Source organism: Onychostoma macrolepis, chromosome 11 (assembly GCF_012432095.1).
Source record: "Onychostoma macrolepis isolate SWU-2019 chromosome 11, ASM1243209v1, whole genome shotgun sequence".
Classification (NCBI taxonomy): domain Eukaryota; kingdom Metazoa; phylum Chordata; class Actinopteri; order Cypriniformes; family Cyprinidae; genus Onychostoma; species Onychostoma macrolepis.
Window position 1 is genome coordinate 1,397,550 of NC_081165.1, and position 15,658 is coordinate 1,413,207.

The window sequence follows — 15,658 nt, forward strand, 5'->3', positions numbered from 1 at the left end:
TAGACCAAAGGTCCCTGGTTCAGTCCTTAGTTTCGGCAGATGACCTCTCTCTTTTCCTTATCTTCGAGGGGCCCAGAGACCGAAATTCACTGGGTTCCAACCCCTCTGTCAAACAGCTTTCCCACAGCCACAGCGCAATCTGCCTCCCAGATGGCCACCAGCAAAACATTGTTGGTTCCATGGTGTAATGGTTAGCACTCTGGACTCTGAATCCAGCAATCCGAGTTCAAATCTCGGTGAAACCTAAATGATCTCTTGCGGCAAGAGAGGAAACCAAACACAAGGCTGTTGTTGCTGGCGAGCCTGTCAGTGATTTAGTTTTTGCAGCCCTGTGAGCAACAGTGGCCCTTGAAAAGGTTCCATGGTGTAATGGTTAGCACTCTGGACTCTGAATCCAGCGATCCGAGTTCAAATCTCGGTGGGACCTGTTTTGCCACCGATTTGCGCAGGACACGTTCCGAAAAACTTTTTGGCTGCAGTGACCCCCAAAAGCGCATGTAAGGAGAGTCGCTTCGTAGCATCAAGGCGCAGTCTGTCTCTTTAGCAAAGTGAGCGTAAAAGGGCAGGATCCAGCTTGGAGAATGCGGGCATCGATCACTCAGGTCGTGCAGCCAGCTTCTCCCCTCTGTTTCCCACACTGGCTTAAAGTCTAAGGGACATCTGACCGTTTCAGCTGTCCTCCCTGACATCCCCCTACATGTTCGACCAGCCCCATTTTTAAATCCATTCAGAGGCCAACTTTCCTTCGTTTGCCTTTGACACTGTCTCGAGGTGTTTGACTTTTTCGATGTTAGTTTGTGTTCCTTCTTTGATTGTTGCTGCAGTTATTCCATTTCCCACGGCTAGGTGCTTGCACAGGTAGGCTCGTTGGTCTAGGGGTATGATTCTCGCTTTGGGTGTGAGAGGTCCCGGGTTCAAATCACGGACGACCCCGTGTTGAGGCTTGTTCCAGAAACCTTTTTGTCTCTTTACGGTCACATGCAATCAGTAAGTTTTTGGTCAATCGGACAGAACAACGGGCAAAACAAGGAAGGTTAGCTCAGTTGGTTAGAGTCTGGTTCTAATATCGCCAAAGTGGTGGGATCGATTCCCGTACAGGCCAACCTTTTTTTTTTTTTTCTGGCAGCTCAGCTCTGCTCTTCTGGCAAAGTGACGGATGGTCTCACGGAAATCCCCGCTGGCTGAATAGCTTGCAATTGTGGTCGAAATAGCTCAGTTGGGAGAGCGTTAGACCAAAGGTCCCTGGTTCAGTCCTTAGTTTCGGCAGATGACCTCTCTCTTTTCCTTATCTTCGAGGGGCCCAGAGACCGAAATTCACTGGGTTCCAACCCCTCTGTCAAACAGCTTTCCCACAGCCACAGCGCAATCTGCCTCCCAGATGGCCACCAGCAAAACATTGTTGGTTCCATGGTGTAATGGTTAGCACTCTGGACTCTGAATCCAGCAATCCGAGTTCAAATCTCGGTGAAACCTAAATGATCTCTTGCGGCAAGAGTGGAAACCAAACACAAGGCTGTTGTTGCTGGCGAGCCTGTCAGTGATTTAGTTTTTGCAGACCTGTGAGCAACAGTGCCCTTGAAAAGGTTACATGGTGTAATGGTTAGCACTCTGGACTCTGAATCCAGCGATCCGAGTTCAAATCTCGGTGGGACCTATTTTGCCACCGATTTGCGCAGGACACGGTTCGAAAAACTTTTTGGCACTAGTGACCCCCAAAAGCGCACTTAAGGAGAGTCGCTTCGTAGCATCAAGGCGCAGTCTGCCCCTTTAGCAAAGTGAGCATAAAAGAGCAGGATCCAGCTTGGAGAATGCGGGCATCGATCACTCAGGTCGTGCATCCAGCTTCTCCCCTCTGTTTCCCACACTGGCTTAAAGTCTAAGGGACATCTGACCGTTTCAGCTGTCCTCCCTGACATCCCCCTACATGTTCGACCAGCCCCATTTTTAAATCCATTCAGAGGCCAACTTTCCTTCGTTTGCCTTTGACACTGTCTCGAGGTGTTTGACTTTTTCGATGTTAGTTTGTGTTCCTTCTTTGATTGTTGCTGCAGTTATTCCATTTCCCACGGCTAGGTGCTTGCACAGGTAGGCTCGTTGGTCTAGGGGTATGATTCTCGCTTTGGGTGCGAGAGGTCCCGGGTTAAAAACCCGGACAAGCCCGTGTTGAGGCTTGTTCCAGAAACCTTTTTGTCTCTTTACGGTCACATGCAATCAGTAAGTTTTTGGTCAATCGGACAGAACAACGGGCAAAACAAGGAAGGTTAGCTCAGTTGGTTAGAGTCTGGTTCTAATATCGCCAAAGTGGTGGGATCGATTCCCGTACAGGCCAACCTTTTTTTTTTTTCTGGCAGCTCAGCTCTGCTCTTCTGGCAAAGTGACGGATGGTCTCACGGAAATCCCCGCTGGCTGAATAGCTTGCAATTGTGGTCGAAATAGCTCAGTTGGGAGAGCGTTAGACCAAAGGTCCCTGGTTCAGTCCTTAGTTTCGGCAGATGACCTCTCTCTTTTCCTTATCTTCGAGGGGCCCAGAGACCGAAATTCACTGGGTTCCAACCCCTCTGTCAAACAGCTTTCCCACAGCCACAGCGCAATCTGCCTCCCAGATGGCCACCAGCAAAACATTGTTGGTTCCATGGTGTAATGGTTAGCACTCTGGACTCTGAATCCAGCAATCCGAGTTCAAATCTCGGTGAAACCTAAATGATCTCTTGCGGCAAGAGAGGAAACCAAACACAAGGCTGTTGTTGCTGGCGAGCCTGTCAGTGATTTAGTTTTTGCAGCCCTGTGAGCAACAGTGGCCCTTGAAAAGGTTCCATGGTGTAATGGTTAGCACTCTGGACTCTGAATCCAGCGATCCGAGTTCAAATCTCGGTGGGACCTGTTTTGCCACCGATTTGCGCAGGACACGTTCCGAAAAACTTTTTGGCTGCAGTGACCCCCAAAAGCGCATGTAAGGAGAGTCGCTTCGTAGCATCAAGGCGCAGTCTGCCTCTTTAGCAAAGTGAGCATAAAAGAGCAGGATCCAGCTTGGAGAATGCGGGCATCGATCACTCAGGTCGTGCATCCAGCTTCTCCCCTCTGTTTCCCACACTGGCTTAAAGTCTAAGGGACATCTGACCGTTCCAGCTGTCCTCCCTAACATCCCTCTACATGTTCGACCAGCCCCATTTTTAAATCCATTCAGAGGCCAACTGTCCTTCGTTTGCCTTTGACACTGTCTCGAGGTGTTTGACTATTTCCATGTTAGTTTGTGTTCCTTCTTTGATTGTAGCTGCAGTTATTCCATTTTCCACGGCTAGGTGCTTGCACTCGTAGGCTCGTTGGTCTAGGGGTATGATTCTCGCTTTGGGTGTGAGAGGTCCCGGGTTCAAATCACGGACGACCCCGTGTTGAGGCTTGTTCCACAAGCCTTTTTGTCTCTTTAGGGTCACATGCAATCAGTAAGTTTTTGGTCAATCGGACAGAAGAACGGACAAAGTAAGGAAGGTTAGCTCAGTTGGTTAGAGTCTGGTTCTAATAGCGCCAAAGTGGTGGGTTCGATCCCCGTACAGGCCAACCTTTTTTTTTTTTTTCTGGCAGCTCAGCTCTGCTCTTCTGGCAAAGTGACGGATGGTCTCACGGAAATCCCCGCTGGCTGAATAGCTTGCAATTGTGGTCGAAATAGCTCAGTTGGGAGAGCGTTAGACCAAAGGTCCCTGGTTCAGTCCTTAGTTTCGGCAGATGACCTCTCTCTTTTCCTTATCTTCGAGGGGCCCAGAGACCGAAATTCACTGGGTTCCAACCCCTCTGTCAAACAGCTTTCCCACAGCCACAGCGCAATCTGCCTCCCAGATGGCCACCAGCAAAACATTGTTGGTTCCATGGTGTAATGGTTAGCACTCTGGACTCTGAATCCAGCAATCCGAGTTCAAATCTCGGTGAAACCTAAATGATCTCTTGCGGCAAGAGAGGAAACCAAACACAAGGCTGTTGTTGCTGGCGAGCCTGTCAGTGATTTAGTTTTTGCAGCCCTGTGAGCAACAGTGGTCCTTGAAAAGGTTCCATGGTGTAATGGTTAGCACTCTGGACTCTGAATCCAGCGATCCGAGTTCAAATCTCGGTGGGACCTGTTTTGCCACCGATTTGCGCAGGACACGTTCCGAAAAACTTTTTGGCTGCAGTGACCCCCAAAAGCGCATGTAAGGAGAGTCGCTTCGTAGCATCAAGGCGCAGTCTGTCTCTTTAGCAAAGTGAGCGTAAAAGGGCAGGATCCAGCTTTGGAGAATGCGGGCATCGATCACTCAGGTCGTGCAGCCAGCTTCTCCCCTCTTTTTCCCACACTGGCTTAAAGTCTAAGGGACATCTGACCGTTTCAGCTGTCCTCCCTGACATCCCTCTACATGTTCGACCAGCCCCATTTTTAAATCCATTCAGAGGCCAACTTTCCTTCGTTTGCCTTTGACACTGTCTCGAGGTGTTTGACTTTTTCCATGTTAGTTTGTGTTCCTTCTTTGATTGTTGCTGCAGTTATTCCATTTTCCACGGCTAGGTGCTTGCACAGGTAGGCTCGTTGGTCTAGGGGTATGATTCTCGCTTTGGGTGCGAGAGCTCCCGGTTTAAAATCCCGGACGAGCCCGTGTTGAGGCTTGTTCCAGAAGCCTTTTTGTCTCTTTACCGTCACATGCAATCAGTAAATTTTTGGTCAATCGGCCAGAACAACGGGCAAAACAAGGAAGGTTAGCTCAGTTGGTTAGAGTCTGGTTCTAATAGCGCCAAAGTGGTGGGTTCGATCCCGTACAGGCCAACCTTTTTTTTTTTTCTGCCAGCTCAGCTCTGCTCTTCTGGCAAAGTGACGGATGGTCTCACGGAAATCCCCGCTGGCTGAATAGCTTGCAATTGTGGTCGAAATAGCTCAGTTGGGAGAGCGTTAGACCAAAGGTCCCTGGTTCAGTCCTTAGTTTCGGCAGATGACCTCTCTCTTTTCCTTATCTTCGAGGGGCCCAGAGACCGAAATTCACTGGGTTCCAACCCCTCTGTCAAACAGCTTTCCCACAGCCACAGCACAATCTGCCTCCCAGATGGCCACCAGCAAAACATTGTTGGTTCCATGGTGTAATGGTTAGCACTCTGGACTCTGAATCCAGCAATCCGAGTTCAAATCTCGGTGAAACCTAAATGATCTCTTGCAGCAAGAGAGGAAACCAAACACAAGGCTGTTGTTGCTGGCGAGCCTGTCAGTGATTTAGTTTTTGCAGCCCTGTGAGCAACAGTGGCCCTTGAAAAGGTTCCATGGTGTAATGGTTAGCACTCTGGACTCTGAATCCAGCGATCCGAGTTCAAATCTCGGTGGGACCTGTTTTGCCACCGATTTGCGCTGGACACGGTTTGAAAAACTTTTTGGCACTAGTGACCCCCAAAAGCGCACTTAAGGAGAGTCGCTTCGTAGCATCAAGGCGCAGTCTGTCTCTTTAGCAAAGTGAGCGTAAAAGGGCAGGATCCAGCTTTGGAGAATGCGGGCATCGATCACTCAGGTCGTGCAGCCAGCTTCTCCCCTCTTTTTCCCACACTGGCTTAAAGTCTAAGGGACATCTGACCGTTTCAGCTGTCCTCCCTGACATCCCTCTACATGTTCGACCAGCCCCATTTTTAAATCCATTCAGAGGCCAACTTTCCTTCGTTTGCCTTTGACACTGTCTCGAGGTGTTTGACTATTTCCATGTTAGTTTGTGTTCCTTCTTTGATTGTAGCTGCAGTTATTCCATTTTCCACGGCTAGGTGCTTGCACAGGTAGGCTTGTTGGTCTAGGGGTATGTTTCTCGCTTTGGGTGCGAGAGGTCCCGGGTTCAAATCCCGGACGACCCCGTGTTGAGGCTTGTTCCACAAGCCTTTTTGTCTCTTTAGGGTCACATGCAATCAGTAAGTTTTTGGTCAATCGGACAGAAGAACGGACAAAGCAAGGAAGGTTAGCTCAGTTGGTTAGAGTCTGGTGCTAATAGCGCCAAAGTGGTGGGTTCGATCCCCGTACAGGCCAACCTTTTTTTTTTTTTCTGGCAACTGAGCTCTGCTCTTCTGGCAAAGTGACGGATGGTCTCACGGAAATCCCTGCTGGCTGAACAGCTTGCAATTGTGGTCGAAATAGCTCAGTTGGGAGAGCGATAGACCAAAGGTCCCTGTTTCAGTCCTTTTTTTCGGCAGATGACCTCTCTCTTTTCCTTATTTTCGAGGGGCCCAGAGACCGAAATTCACTGGGTTCCACCCCCACTGTCAAACAACTTTCCCACAGTTGCTGGCGAGACTGTAAGTCAAGTCAAGTCACCTTTATTTATATAGCGCTTTTACAATACAGATTGTGTCAAAGCACTTAACAGTATCAAATTGGAGGATAGAGTGTCAGTAATGTATAATGATAAGATTAAACACTAAATTTTCAGTTAAAGGCATTTCATTATTGAATTCAGAGATGTCATTGTCTAGCTCAGTTTAGTTTAAATAGTATCTGTGCAATCAAATCGGCGATAATCGCTAGAAATTAAGTGTCCCCAACTGAGCAAGCCAGAGGCGACAGCGGCAAGGAACCAAAACTCCCTCTGTGACAGAATGGAGAAAAAAAAACCTTGGGAGAAACCAGGCTCAGTCGGGGGGCCAGTTCTCCTCTGACCAGACGAAACCCGCAGTTCAAAAGTTGATATTTCTATTTTAACTTTGTTGCAATTTCTAACAATAGTAGTATTATGTAGTTAGGTATTTTATTATATTTTAGTTATTTTGTTATTTTTGGTTGATATATCTGGGGATATATCTCTGGGGGTCATCTGGGTGTCCTGGTCTCTGCTGACGGTCAGGGCTGTAGACATCATCTCTTGGTGCTGATCCACCATCTGATCGGATACGGACTGAGAAACAGACTAGGAAAGAAACAGACAAATATTAGCGTAGATGCCATTCAACTTACGATGTAACGAGTACATCGTGTGTTATGGGGAGTGTTCCCGGTTCCGGTTGATCTAATTAATGCAGCCTAACAATCCTTTAACGGATTTGAATAATAGAAGCGTATTAATGTGTTATGTGTAAGCCAGGCTAAAGAGATGGGTCTTTAATCTAGATTTAAACTGACAGAGTGTGTCTGCCTCCCGAACAGTGTTAGGTAGACTGTTCCAGAGTTTGGGTGCTAAATAGGAATAGGATCTGCAGCCCGCAGTCGATTTTGATATTCTAGGTATTATCAAATGGCTGGAGTTTTGAGAACGCAGCGGACGTGGAGGACTATAATGCGATAAGAGCTCGCTCAAGTACTGAGGAGCTAAACCATTCAGGGCTTTATAAGTAATTAACAAGATTTTAAAATCTATCCGATGCTTGATAGGGAGCCAGTGCAGTGTTGACAGAACCGGGCTAATATGGTCATATTTCCTGGTTCTAGTAAGGACTCTAGCTGCTGCATTTTGGACTAACTGTAGTTTGTTGATCAAGCGTGCAGAACAACCACCCAATAAAGCATTACAATAGTCTAACCTTGAGGTCATAAACGCATGAATTAACATTTCTGCATTTGACGTTGAGAGCATTGGTCGCAATTTAGATATGCTTTTGAGATGAAAAATGCAGTTTTACAGATGCTAGAAACATGGCTTTCAAATTACAGATTGCTATCGAACAGCACACCTAGGTTCCTGACTGATGAAGAAGAATTGACAGAGCAGCCGTCAAGTGTTAGATAATGTTCTAGGTTACATGTGGGGTTTTAGGTCCGATAATTAACACCTCTGTTTTTCAGAATTTAGCAGTAAAAATTACTCGTCATCCAGTTTTTATATCGACTATGCATTCCGTTAGTTTCTCAATTTGGTGTGTTTCACCGGACGCGAAGAAATATAGAGCTGAGTATCATCAGCATAACAGTGAAAGCTAACACCATGTCTCCTGATAATATCTCCCAAGGGTAACATATAGAGCGTGAAAAGTAACGGCCCTAGTACTGAGCCTTGAGGTACTCCATACTGCACTTGTGTTCGATATGATACCTCTTCATTCACTGCTACGAACTGATGGCGGTCAGATAAGTACGATTTGAACCATGCTAAGGCACTTCCACTAATGCCAACAAAGTTGTGTAGTCTATTCAAAAGAATGTTGTGGTCGATAGTGTCGAACGCAGCGCTAAGATCCAGTAGAACTAATAAAGAGATACAACCACGATCAGATGATAAAAGCAGGTCATTTGTAACTCTAATGAGAGCAGTATCAGTACTATGATACGATCTAAATCCTGACTGGAATTCCTCACAGATATCATTTTCTCTAGGAAGGAATATAATTGTGAGGATATTACCTTTCTAGTATCTTTGACAGAAAAGGGAGATTTGAGATCGGTCTGTAATTAACTAGATCTTTGGGGTCAAGTTGTGTTTTTTTAATGAGAGGCTTAATAACAGCCAATTTGAAGGTTTTGGGGACATATCCTAATGACAATGATGAATTAATAATAGCCAAAAGAGGATCTATGACTTCTGGAAGCAGCTCTTTTAGTAGTTTAGATGGAATCGGGTCTAACATACATGTTGTTGGTTTAGATGATTTAACAAGTTTATACAATTCTTCCTCTCCCACAGTAGAGAATGAGTGGAATTGTTCCTCAGGGGTTCTATAGTGCGCTATCTGATGCGATACTGTAGCTGACGGCTGCAGGGATACAATTTTATCTCTGATAGTATCGATCTTGGAAGTGAAGTAGTTCATAAAGTCATTACTGCTATGCTCTTGGGAAATGCCAACACCTGTTGATGCTTGATTTTTCGTTAATTTAGTTACTGTATTGAATAAATACCGGGGGTTATGTTTGTTTTCTTCTAGAAGAGACGAAAAGTAATCAGATCTAGCAGTTTTAATGCTTTTCTGTAGGATAGGGTACTTTCCGCCAAGCTAAACGAAATACCTCTAATTTAGTTTTCCTCCAGCTGCGCTCCATTTTCCGGGCTGCTCTCTTTAGGGTGCGAGTGTGCTCATTATACCACGGTGTTGGACTCTTATCCTTAATCTTCCTTAAGCGTAAAGGAGCAACCGCATCTAAAGTGCTAGAAAAGAGAGAGTCCATAGTTCCTGTTACATCATCAAGTTGTTCTGAGCTATTGGATATGCTGAGGAACTGAGATAAGTCAGGAAGATTATTTATAAAGCAGTCTTTTGTGGTAGAGGTAATGGTTCTACCATATTTGTAACAAGAAGTTGGCTTTACAGCTTTAGCTATATGGAATATACAGGAGACTAGATAATGATCTGAGATATCATCGCTCTGCTGCAAAATTTCAACGCCACTGACATCAATTCCATGTGACAGTATTAAATCTAGAGTATGATTTCGACAATGAGTAGGTCCTGACACGTGTTGTTTAACACCAATTGAGTTTAGAATGTCTATAAATGCTGATCCCAACGAATCTCTGTCATTATCAACATGGATATTAAAATCACCAACGATTAGGACTTTATCTGCAGTCAGCACTAACTCCGATAGAAGATCAGAAAATTATTTAATAAAGTCTGTATGGTGCCCTGGTGGCCTGTATACAGTAGCCAGTACAAACATCACAGGGGATTTATCATTAACACTTGTTTCTTTGGATAACGTTATATGAAGCACCATTACTTCGAACGAATTATACTTGAAACCCAACCTCTGAGAGATACTGAAAATATTTCTATAAATTGTAGCAACACCTCCCCCTTTACCTTTTGGACGCGGTTCATGTTTGTAACAGTAATATTGGGGTGTAGACTCGTTTAAAGTAATGTAATCATCTTGTTTTAGCCAGGTTTCTGTCAGACAAAGCACATCTAGTTTATGGTCAGTGAACATATCATTTACAAAAAGTGCTTTTGAAGAAAGGGATCTAATATTTAATAAGCCAAGCTTTATCATGTGTTTATCTGTATTATATCGTTTTTTAATTTGTTGAACATCAATTAAATTGTTACTATTACTTTGGTTTGGATGTTTTCTGTATTTTCTAGTTTGGGGAACAGACACAGTCTCTATAGAGTGATATCTAGGTGAAAAAGTTTCTATGTGCTGAGAGTTAACTGACTTTGGTGACATGAGGTGGCTAGCAGACGATCGGTTTAGCCAGTCTGTCTGTAAGTGATTTAGTCTTTGCGGCCCTGTGAGCAACAGTTGCCTTTGAAATGTTCCATGATGTAATGGTTAGCACTCCAGGACTCTGAATCCAATGATCCGAGTTCAAATCTCGGTGGGACCTGTTTTGCCATCGATTTGCAACGGACACGGTCCGAAAAACTTTTTGGCAGCAGTGAGCCCCAAAAGCATTATTGTGTAAGTGTAACATCCGCGGGCTGTAATCTAAAGTGATGCCTTGTTACCCTCTTGTTACGTGTAGTTACTGTGTAAGTGTAACATCTGAACATCTGATCCAAGAACAGAATACAGAAAAAAACTAATTTGCAACCACTTATACAAAATACAAAGAACTGTAACACACACACACAAACACACAAAAAAAAATCCTGTTCTACATTTATTTTTAATAGGCATATTGGCAATTTTTCCTTTCAGCTGTGGGCAGGAGTCAACAAATTTCTGGAGATCTTTTGCATATGCTTGAGTTAAGTTGAGTTAAGAATCCGATCTGTGAACTTCCATTCACCCTCCACCAGAGGTCACTCGCTCACCACATTGACTCCATGACACTGGACTCCATTTCCCATCATTCATTGCACTGATTGCACACATGGATGATTGCACTAATCACACTCACACACTGATTACATACCTTATTTAAACCCTGGACTTTCTTTCCCTCGCTGCTGAGTATTGTATGCACATATCCCTCTCCTAGCGATAGCTACTCTACGGAGCCCATGTTAGTTATCCTAGTCTTGCCTGAAATAACCCTTTCTGTGTCATTCTGTGTTTCTGTGGAATTCCTGTATATTCTAACCTGTGTTTCCTGGATTAACCCTTTCTGTGCCATTCCGTGTTTCTGTTTCGTTCTTGTATTGTCCTGCGTTTTTCACTCCCCTAGTGTCAGCTGCTTTACGGAACGTTTGTTATTTTCTAGTCTGTGTTTCCCTGTATTTACCCCTGTCTCACTGTTCGGACTCTGTTTATTCCCTTGCCTGGATTATAGCCTGTGTACCTGGATTATCTCTCTGCCTTGCCCTTTTGGATACTGTTCGCCCATCGTCGACCTTCGCTTGCCCTAGGATTACTCTTTGTCTTGTCCCTGCCATACCTGTTTGCCATTGCTCGACCCTGCCTGTATTTCTGTCAGGACCACTATCGTCAAAAGATAGATACTTAGCATAAGGTTTTGGTTTGGCGGTATGGTTCTGTTCTGTGCAAAAACTCCCTGCCCATCCATGCAGCCTGTCATGAATGAGCAGGGAGAACAACAATAATAACCCCCCTAGGGTAAACAGAACAGAACAAGCAGATATCATTACATGTACATAATGATATTTAAGTGTATTTAAGTATGATTCAGCAAGGAATATCAGAAGACAAGTCCTGACTGCGAAAGGAGGAGTTGGGGATGGAGGAGGGTGATTTGCTCCTGAGCAAGCGGAAAAAGCTGCTGATTGATACGGAAGAGAGCTTATATAGGAATGCTGCGATAGGTGTTGTATTCCTATAGGTAGATACGATCAGCTGAGAATCAGCTGATGCAAGCTTGACTCACGTGACCTGCCAGAACTAACGCTAACGCTTCATTTCTGTCAGGACCACTATCGTCAAAAGATAGATACTTAGCATAAGGTTTTGGTTTGGCGGTATGGTTCTGTTCTGTGCAAAAACTCACTGCCCATCCATGCAGCCTGTCATGAATGAGCAGGGAGAGCAACAATAATAACCCCCCCAACACAAATGATAGGCATGAACCCCCCGACACAACGATAGGCCAGAACCACCCAAACCACAACTGATGGCATCCTGAAAGAAGCATATCCTTCTGAAAATAGCAGAGACTGGGGCAGCAACCCCTTACGGAGAAGGCAGTGAAGGGGTGCTCTTCTTTATAAGCAGCCAAGAAGAGCAGCAAGCCCCTTACCGGAAGAGAGTAGCAGCGAAGGGATGCTCTTCTTAATAAGCAGCTAAGAAGAGCAGCAAGCCCCTTTTATGCAATACCTGAAAAAGATGCAGAAAAATTGACAGCTAGTTGACTCACTAAAAATGACAGCCTAATTTGCAGCAAACACATGTACTGCAGCCATAGAAGCGAGCAATGAACGGTTCAGAGAGAGATCGCATATTCTACCTGACCTAAAGCTTCAGCATCCATTTAAAAACTATAGAAACAGCATATGATAACTCAAATCAACTCATCAGTTTACAGGTTGTCTTCTCCCATTGACATTGTGCTCGTTATGTTACGTGTCTTCAATCTGACAACCCACGTGAGTGAAGACAGAAATCCTTACCAATGCACTCGATTGCTTTGCAACAAGCATGTTGCAGTAGTCAGAGAAACTTAAGGAAATAGCAGTCCCAATAACTAGATGAGCCATAAGCAGCAAGCGTATTTCGAGAACAATCAGATGGCCTAACAACAGGTTAAATATTAGCTTATTGCTGTTGTGAATTTACCAAGTACCAGTACTTGCAGTACAACCAATAGCTTAAAGAAACAAGCTGGTCTATCAACAAACATGATACTGAGCACTAGATAAGCCCTAAAAGCAAGCAAAATCCCAGTACCCTAACAGCTTTAAAGCAAAGACCTTCTGAAATAACGTAGACTGCAGCAGCATGCCCTTTAAGAAGAACAGAAGCAGCGAAGGGGTGCTCTTTAATCAGCAGCTGAGAAGAGCAGCATGCCCCTTTAATGCAGTACAGCATGTGGTCAATACCCGACGTTTAGGCAGCCCATGTTGCCCTTATCCAGATAATCGTTATCATTATAACCTTTGGTAGCAAGATCTACATACTGCCCTTTAAGTATCAAGCACATTACAGGTACACTGATTAAAGCAACAGCATATCAAATAGAAATAAAAATAAAAATAGATAAGTTTAATAAAACAGAATTCCCAATACTAGATGAGTCTTAAGCAGCAATCTGTTTCATATCAGACAGCCTTAAACAACATATTAAAAACAAGCCTGCTGTGGTAGGTTTACTGGGTAATGTTACCAGCGTGACAAAATACAACCAATGAGCCTAAAGCAACAGCATGCCTAGCAAACAAACATGTTACTGAACAACTGCCTTAACAACGAGCAATATTTGACGATAGCATAATTGCCAACATAGCATAAGGCAATGAGAATGAAATAAGAACTTAGCTTAGCTTCGTGAAGACATTCAGAGATGAATAAAGGCTTAAATGTTCATTTTTAGATTAGATTAGATTCAACTTTATTGTCATTACACAAGTACAGGTACAGGGCAACGAAATGCAGTTTAGGTCTAACCAGAAGTGCAATAGCAGCAAGTGCAGTATATACAATGGTTGAATAAGTGCAGGACAAGGATATGTACTGAATATATGTATAAATATATATAGAAAGATGGCTATTACTATAAACAGAATTTACAGGTGATATGTACTATCAATATAATATATATACAGATGACTATTACTATAAACAAGGTGTAAAAGTGCAGTGGAAGTGATTGCATATTAAAATTAGACATACGGTGCAAAATGTTAATGTAAACATTGATAATGTAAACAACAGTCGGCAGTGCAAATGAGCATAGTCCAATTTAGGTATGGTAGTGCAAGATACAAAAGTAAACAGTTGTTACTGTAATAAAAATTTACATTCAGTAGTGCAAATAAGGCCGATGTGAGGTAGGAGAGAAGAGTTAATAATATATGAGGAAGTGGATCAACGGGGGGTAGAGTTCAGTAAAGAGACAGCTCTGGGGAAGAAACTGTTCTTTAGTCTGCTAGTCCTGGTCCGGAGGCACCTGAAACGCCTACCGGAGGGCAGGAGAGAAAACAGTCTGTGGGCTGGGTGAGAGGAGTCCTTAAGGATGCTGCGAGCTCGATGCAGACAGCGTTTCCTCTGGATGTGTTCGATGGCAGGTAGTGGAGTCCCTGTGATGCGCTGGGCAGTTTTCACCACCCGCTGCAGTGCCTTGCGCTCTGCAAAAGAGCAGCTCCCATACCATACTGTGACACAGTTGGTCAGGATGCTTTCTATTGCGCAGCGATAGAAGTTCACCAGGATGGCTGAGGAGAGCTGATTCTTCCTCAGTGTCCTCAGAAAGAAGAGGCGCTGGTGAGCCTTCTTGACCAGGCTGGAGGTGTTGGTTTTCCACAACATGTCCGCCGAGATGTGGATCCCCAGGAACTTGAAACTGGAGACACGCTCAACAGCCATTCCATCGATGTGGATGGTGTCGTGTGTGCCTCTTGACTCCTTCCTGAAGTCCACGATGAGCTCCTTTGTTTTGGTGGTGTTGAGGAGCAGGTTATTTTCAGTGCACCATGTGGCCAGGTGCTGGATCTCCTCCCTATAGGCAGTCTCATCGTTGTTACTGATGAGGCCAATCACCGTGGTGTCGTCTGCAAACTTGACGATGGAATTAGATCCATACACAGGCTTGCAGTCGGAGGTGAAGAGGGAGTAGAGAAATGGGCTTAGCACACAGCCCTGTGGTACACCAGTGTTAAGTGTGATGGATGTGGAGCAGGTGAATCCTGATCGAACATTCTGGGGTCTGTTGGTCAGGAAGTCCAAAATCCAGTTACACATTGAGGTATTGATGCCCAGGTCTCCAAGTTTGGCTATTAACTTGGTTGGGATGACAGTGTTGAATGCTGAGCTGAAGTCAACAAACAGCATACGTGCATAAGTGTTCTTATTGTCCAGGTGAGTGAGCACAGAGTGCAGTGCCATGGAAACTGCGTCCTCTGTGCTCCTATTGTTACGGTAGGCAAACTGGTGTGAGTCCAATGTGGATGGTAGAGAGTCTTTTAGGTGTTCCAGGACCAGCCGCTCAAAGCACTTCATGACGATGGGTGTGAGTGCTACAGGGCGGTAGTCATTAGGGCACCTCGGACTAGAGTGTTTTGGCACTGGCACAATGGAAGTGCATTTAAAGCATGTTGGTACGGCTGCTTGGGCAAGAGACAGGTTGAAAATGTCTGTAAAAACCCCAGCGAGCTGCTCCGCACATGCCCTGAGAACACGACCAGGGATGTTGTCTGGTCCAGCAGCCTTGTGCGCGCTGATCCGGCTCAGTGCCTTGCAGACATCTGTGGAGGAGAGCATGATTGGTGGGTGGTCAGCTGAGGGATTGAGCTTGGTGGCAGTTTCTCTGTTGTCTCTTTCAAAGCAAGCATAAAAGTAATTTAGCTCGTTCAGGAAGTTGACATCAGTGGCTGCGGGGGTGGAGTGGGTGGGTTTGTAGTCACTGATGGCCTGAATGCCCTGCCACATGCGTTGAGGGTCAGAGTTGGAAAAGTGTCCCTCTATCTTTAGCTTGTAGCAGTGCTTGGCCTTTTTGATGCCCCTCTTCAGGTTTGCTCTGGATGTGCTGTAGGCTTGTGCATCTCCTGATCTGAAGGCAGTGTTGCGTGACTTCAACAAGAGTCGCACTTCCTTGTTCATCCAAGGCTTCTGATTTGGATATGTGGTGATCTGTTTCTGGGTTGTAACACTGTCAATGGTGATATTGATATGATCCAATACAGAGGAGGTGTAAGAGTC

General features: G+C 44.9%; 10 non-coding genes across 10 annotated transcripts; all 10 read left to right on the plus strand.

Annotated features, from left to right (window-relative positions):
- Window positions 1-173: 173 nt before the first annotated feature.
- Window positions 174-245, plus strand: trnaq-cug (transfer RNA glutamine (anticodon CUG)). The gene has a single exon. It is a non-coding gene; the product is annotated as a tRNA-Gln (tRNA).
- A 110-nt stretch (window positions 246-355) lies between these two features.
- trnaq-cug (transfer RNA glutamine (anticodon CUG)) lies at window positions 356-427 on the plus strand. Its single transcript has one exon. It is a non-coding gene; the product is annotated as a tRNA-Gln (tRNA).
- Window positions 428-1,401: 974 nt separating this feature from the next.
- Window positions 1,402-1,473, plus strand: trnaq-cug (transfer RNA glutamine (anticodon CUG)). Its single transcript has one exon. It is a non-coding gene; the product is annotated as a tRNA-Gln (tRNA).
- A 109-nt stretch (window positions 1,474-1,582) lies between these two features.
- On the plus strand, window positions 1,583-1,654 carry trnaq-cug (transfer RNA glutamine (anticodon CUG)). The gene has a single exon. It is a non-coding gene; the product is annotated as a tRNA-Gln (tRNA).
- Window positions 1,655-2,626: 972 nt separating this feature from the next.
- On the plus strand, window positions 2,627-2,698 carry trnaq-cug (transfer RNA glutamine (anticodon CUG)). Its single transcript has one exon. It is a non-coding gene; the product is annotated as a tRNA-Gln (tRNA).
- A 110-nt stretch (window positions 2,699-2,808) lies between these two features.
- On the plus strand, window positions 2,809-2,880 carry trnaq-cug (transfer RNA glutamine (anticodon CUG)). Its single transcript has one exon. It is a non-coding gene; the product is annotated as a tRNA-Gln (tRNA).
- A 974-nt stretch (window positions 2,881-3,854) lies between these two features.
- trnaq-cug (transfer RNA glutamine (anticodon CUG)) lies at window positions 3,855-3,926 on the plus strand. Its single transcript has one exon. It is a non-coding gene; the product is annotated as a tRNA-Gln (tRNA).
- A 110-nt stretch (window positions 3,927-4,036) lies between these two features.
- On the plus strand, window positions 4,037-4,108 carry trnaq-cug (transfer RNA glutamine (anticodon CUG)). Its single transcript has one exon. It is a non-coding gene; the product is annotated as a tRNA-Gln (tRNA).
- A 972-nt stretch (window positions 4,109-5,080) lies between these two features.
- trnaq-cug (transfer RNA glutamine (anticodon CUG)) lies at window positions 5,081-5,152 on the plus strand. The gene has a single exon. It is a non-coding gene; the product is annotated as a tRNA-Gln (tRNA).
- Window positions 5,153-5,262: 110 nt separating this feature from the next.
- On the plus strand, window positions 5,263-5,334 carry trnaq-cug (transfer RNA glutamine (anticodon CUG)). The gene has a single exon. It is a non-coding gene; the product is annotated as a tRNA-Gln (tRNA).
- The last annotated feature ends 10,324 nt before the right edge of the window (window positions 5,335-15,658 follow it).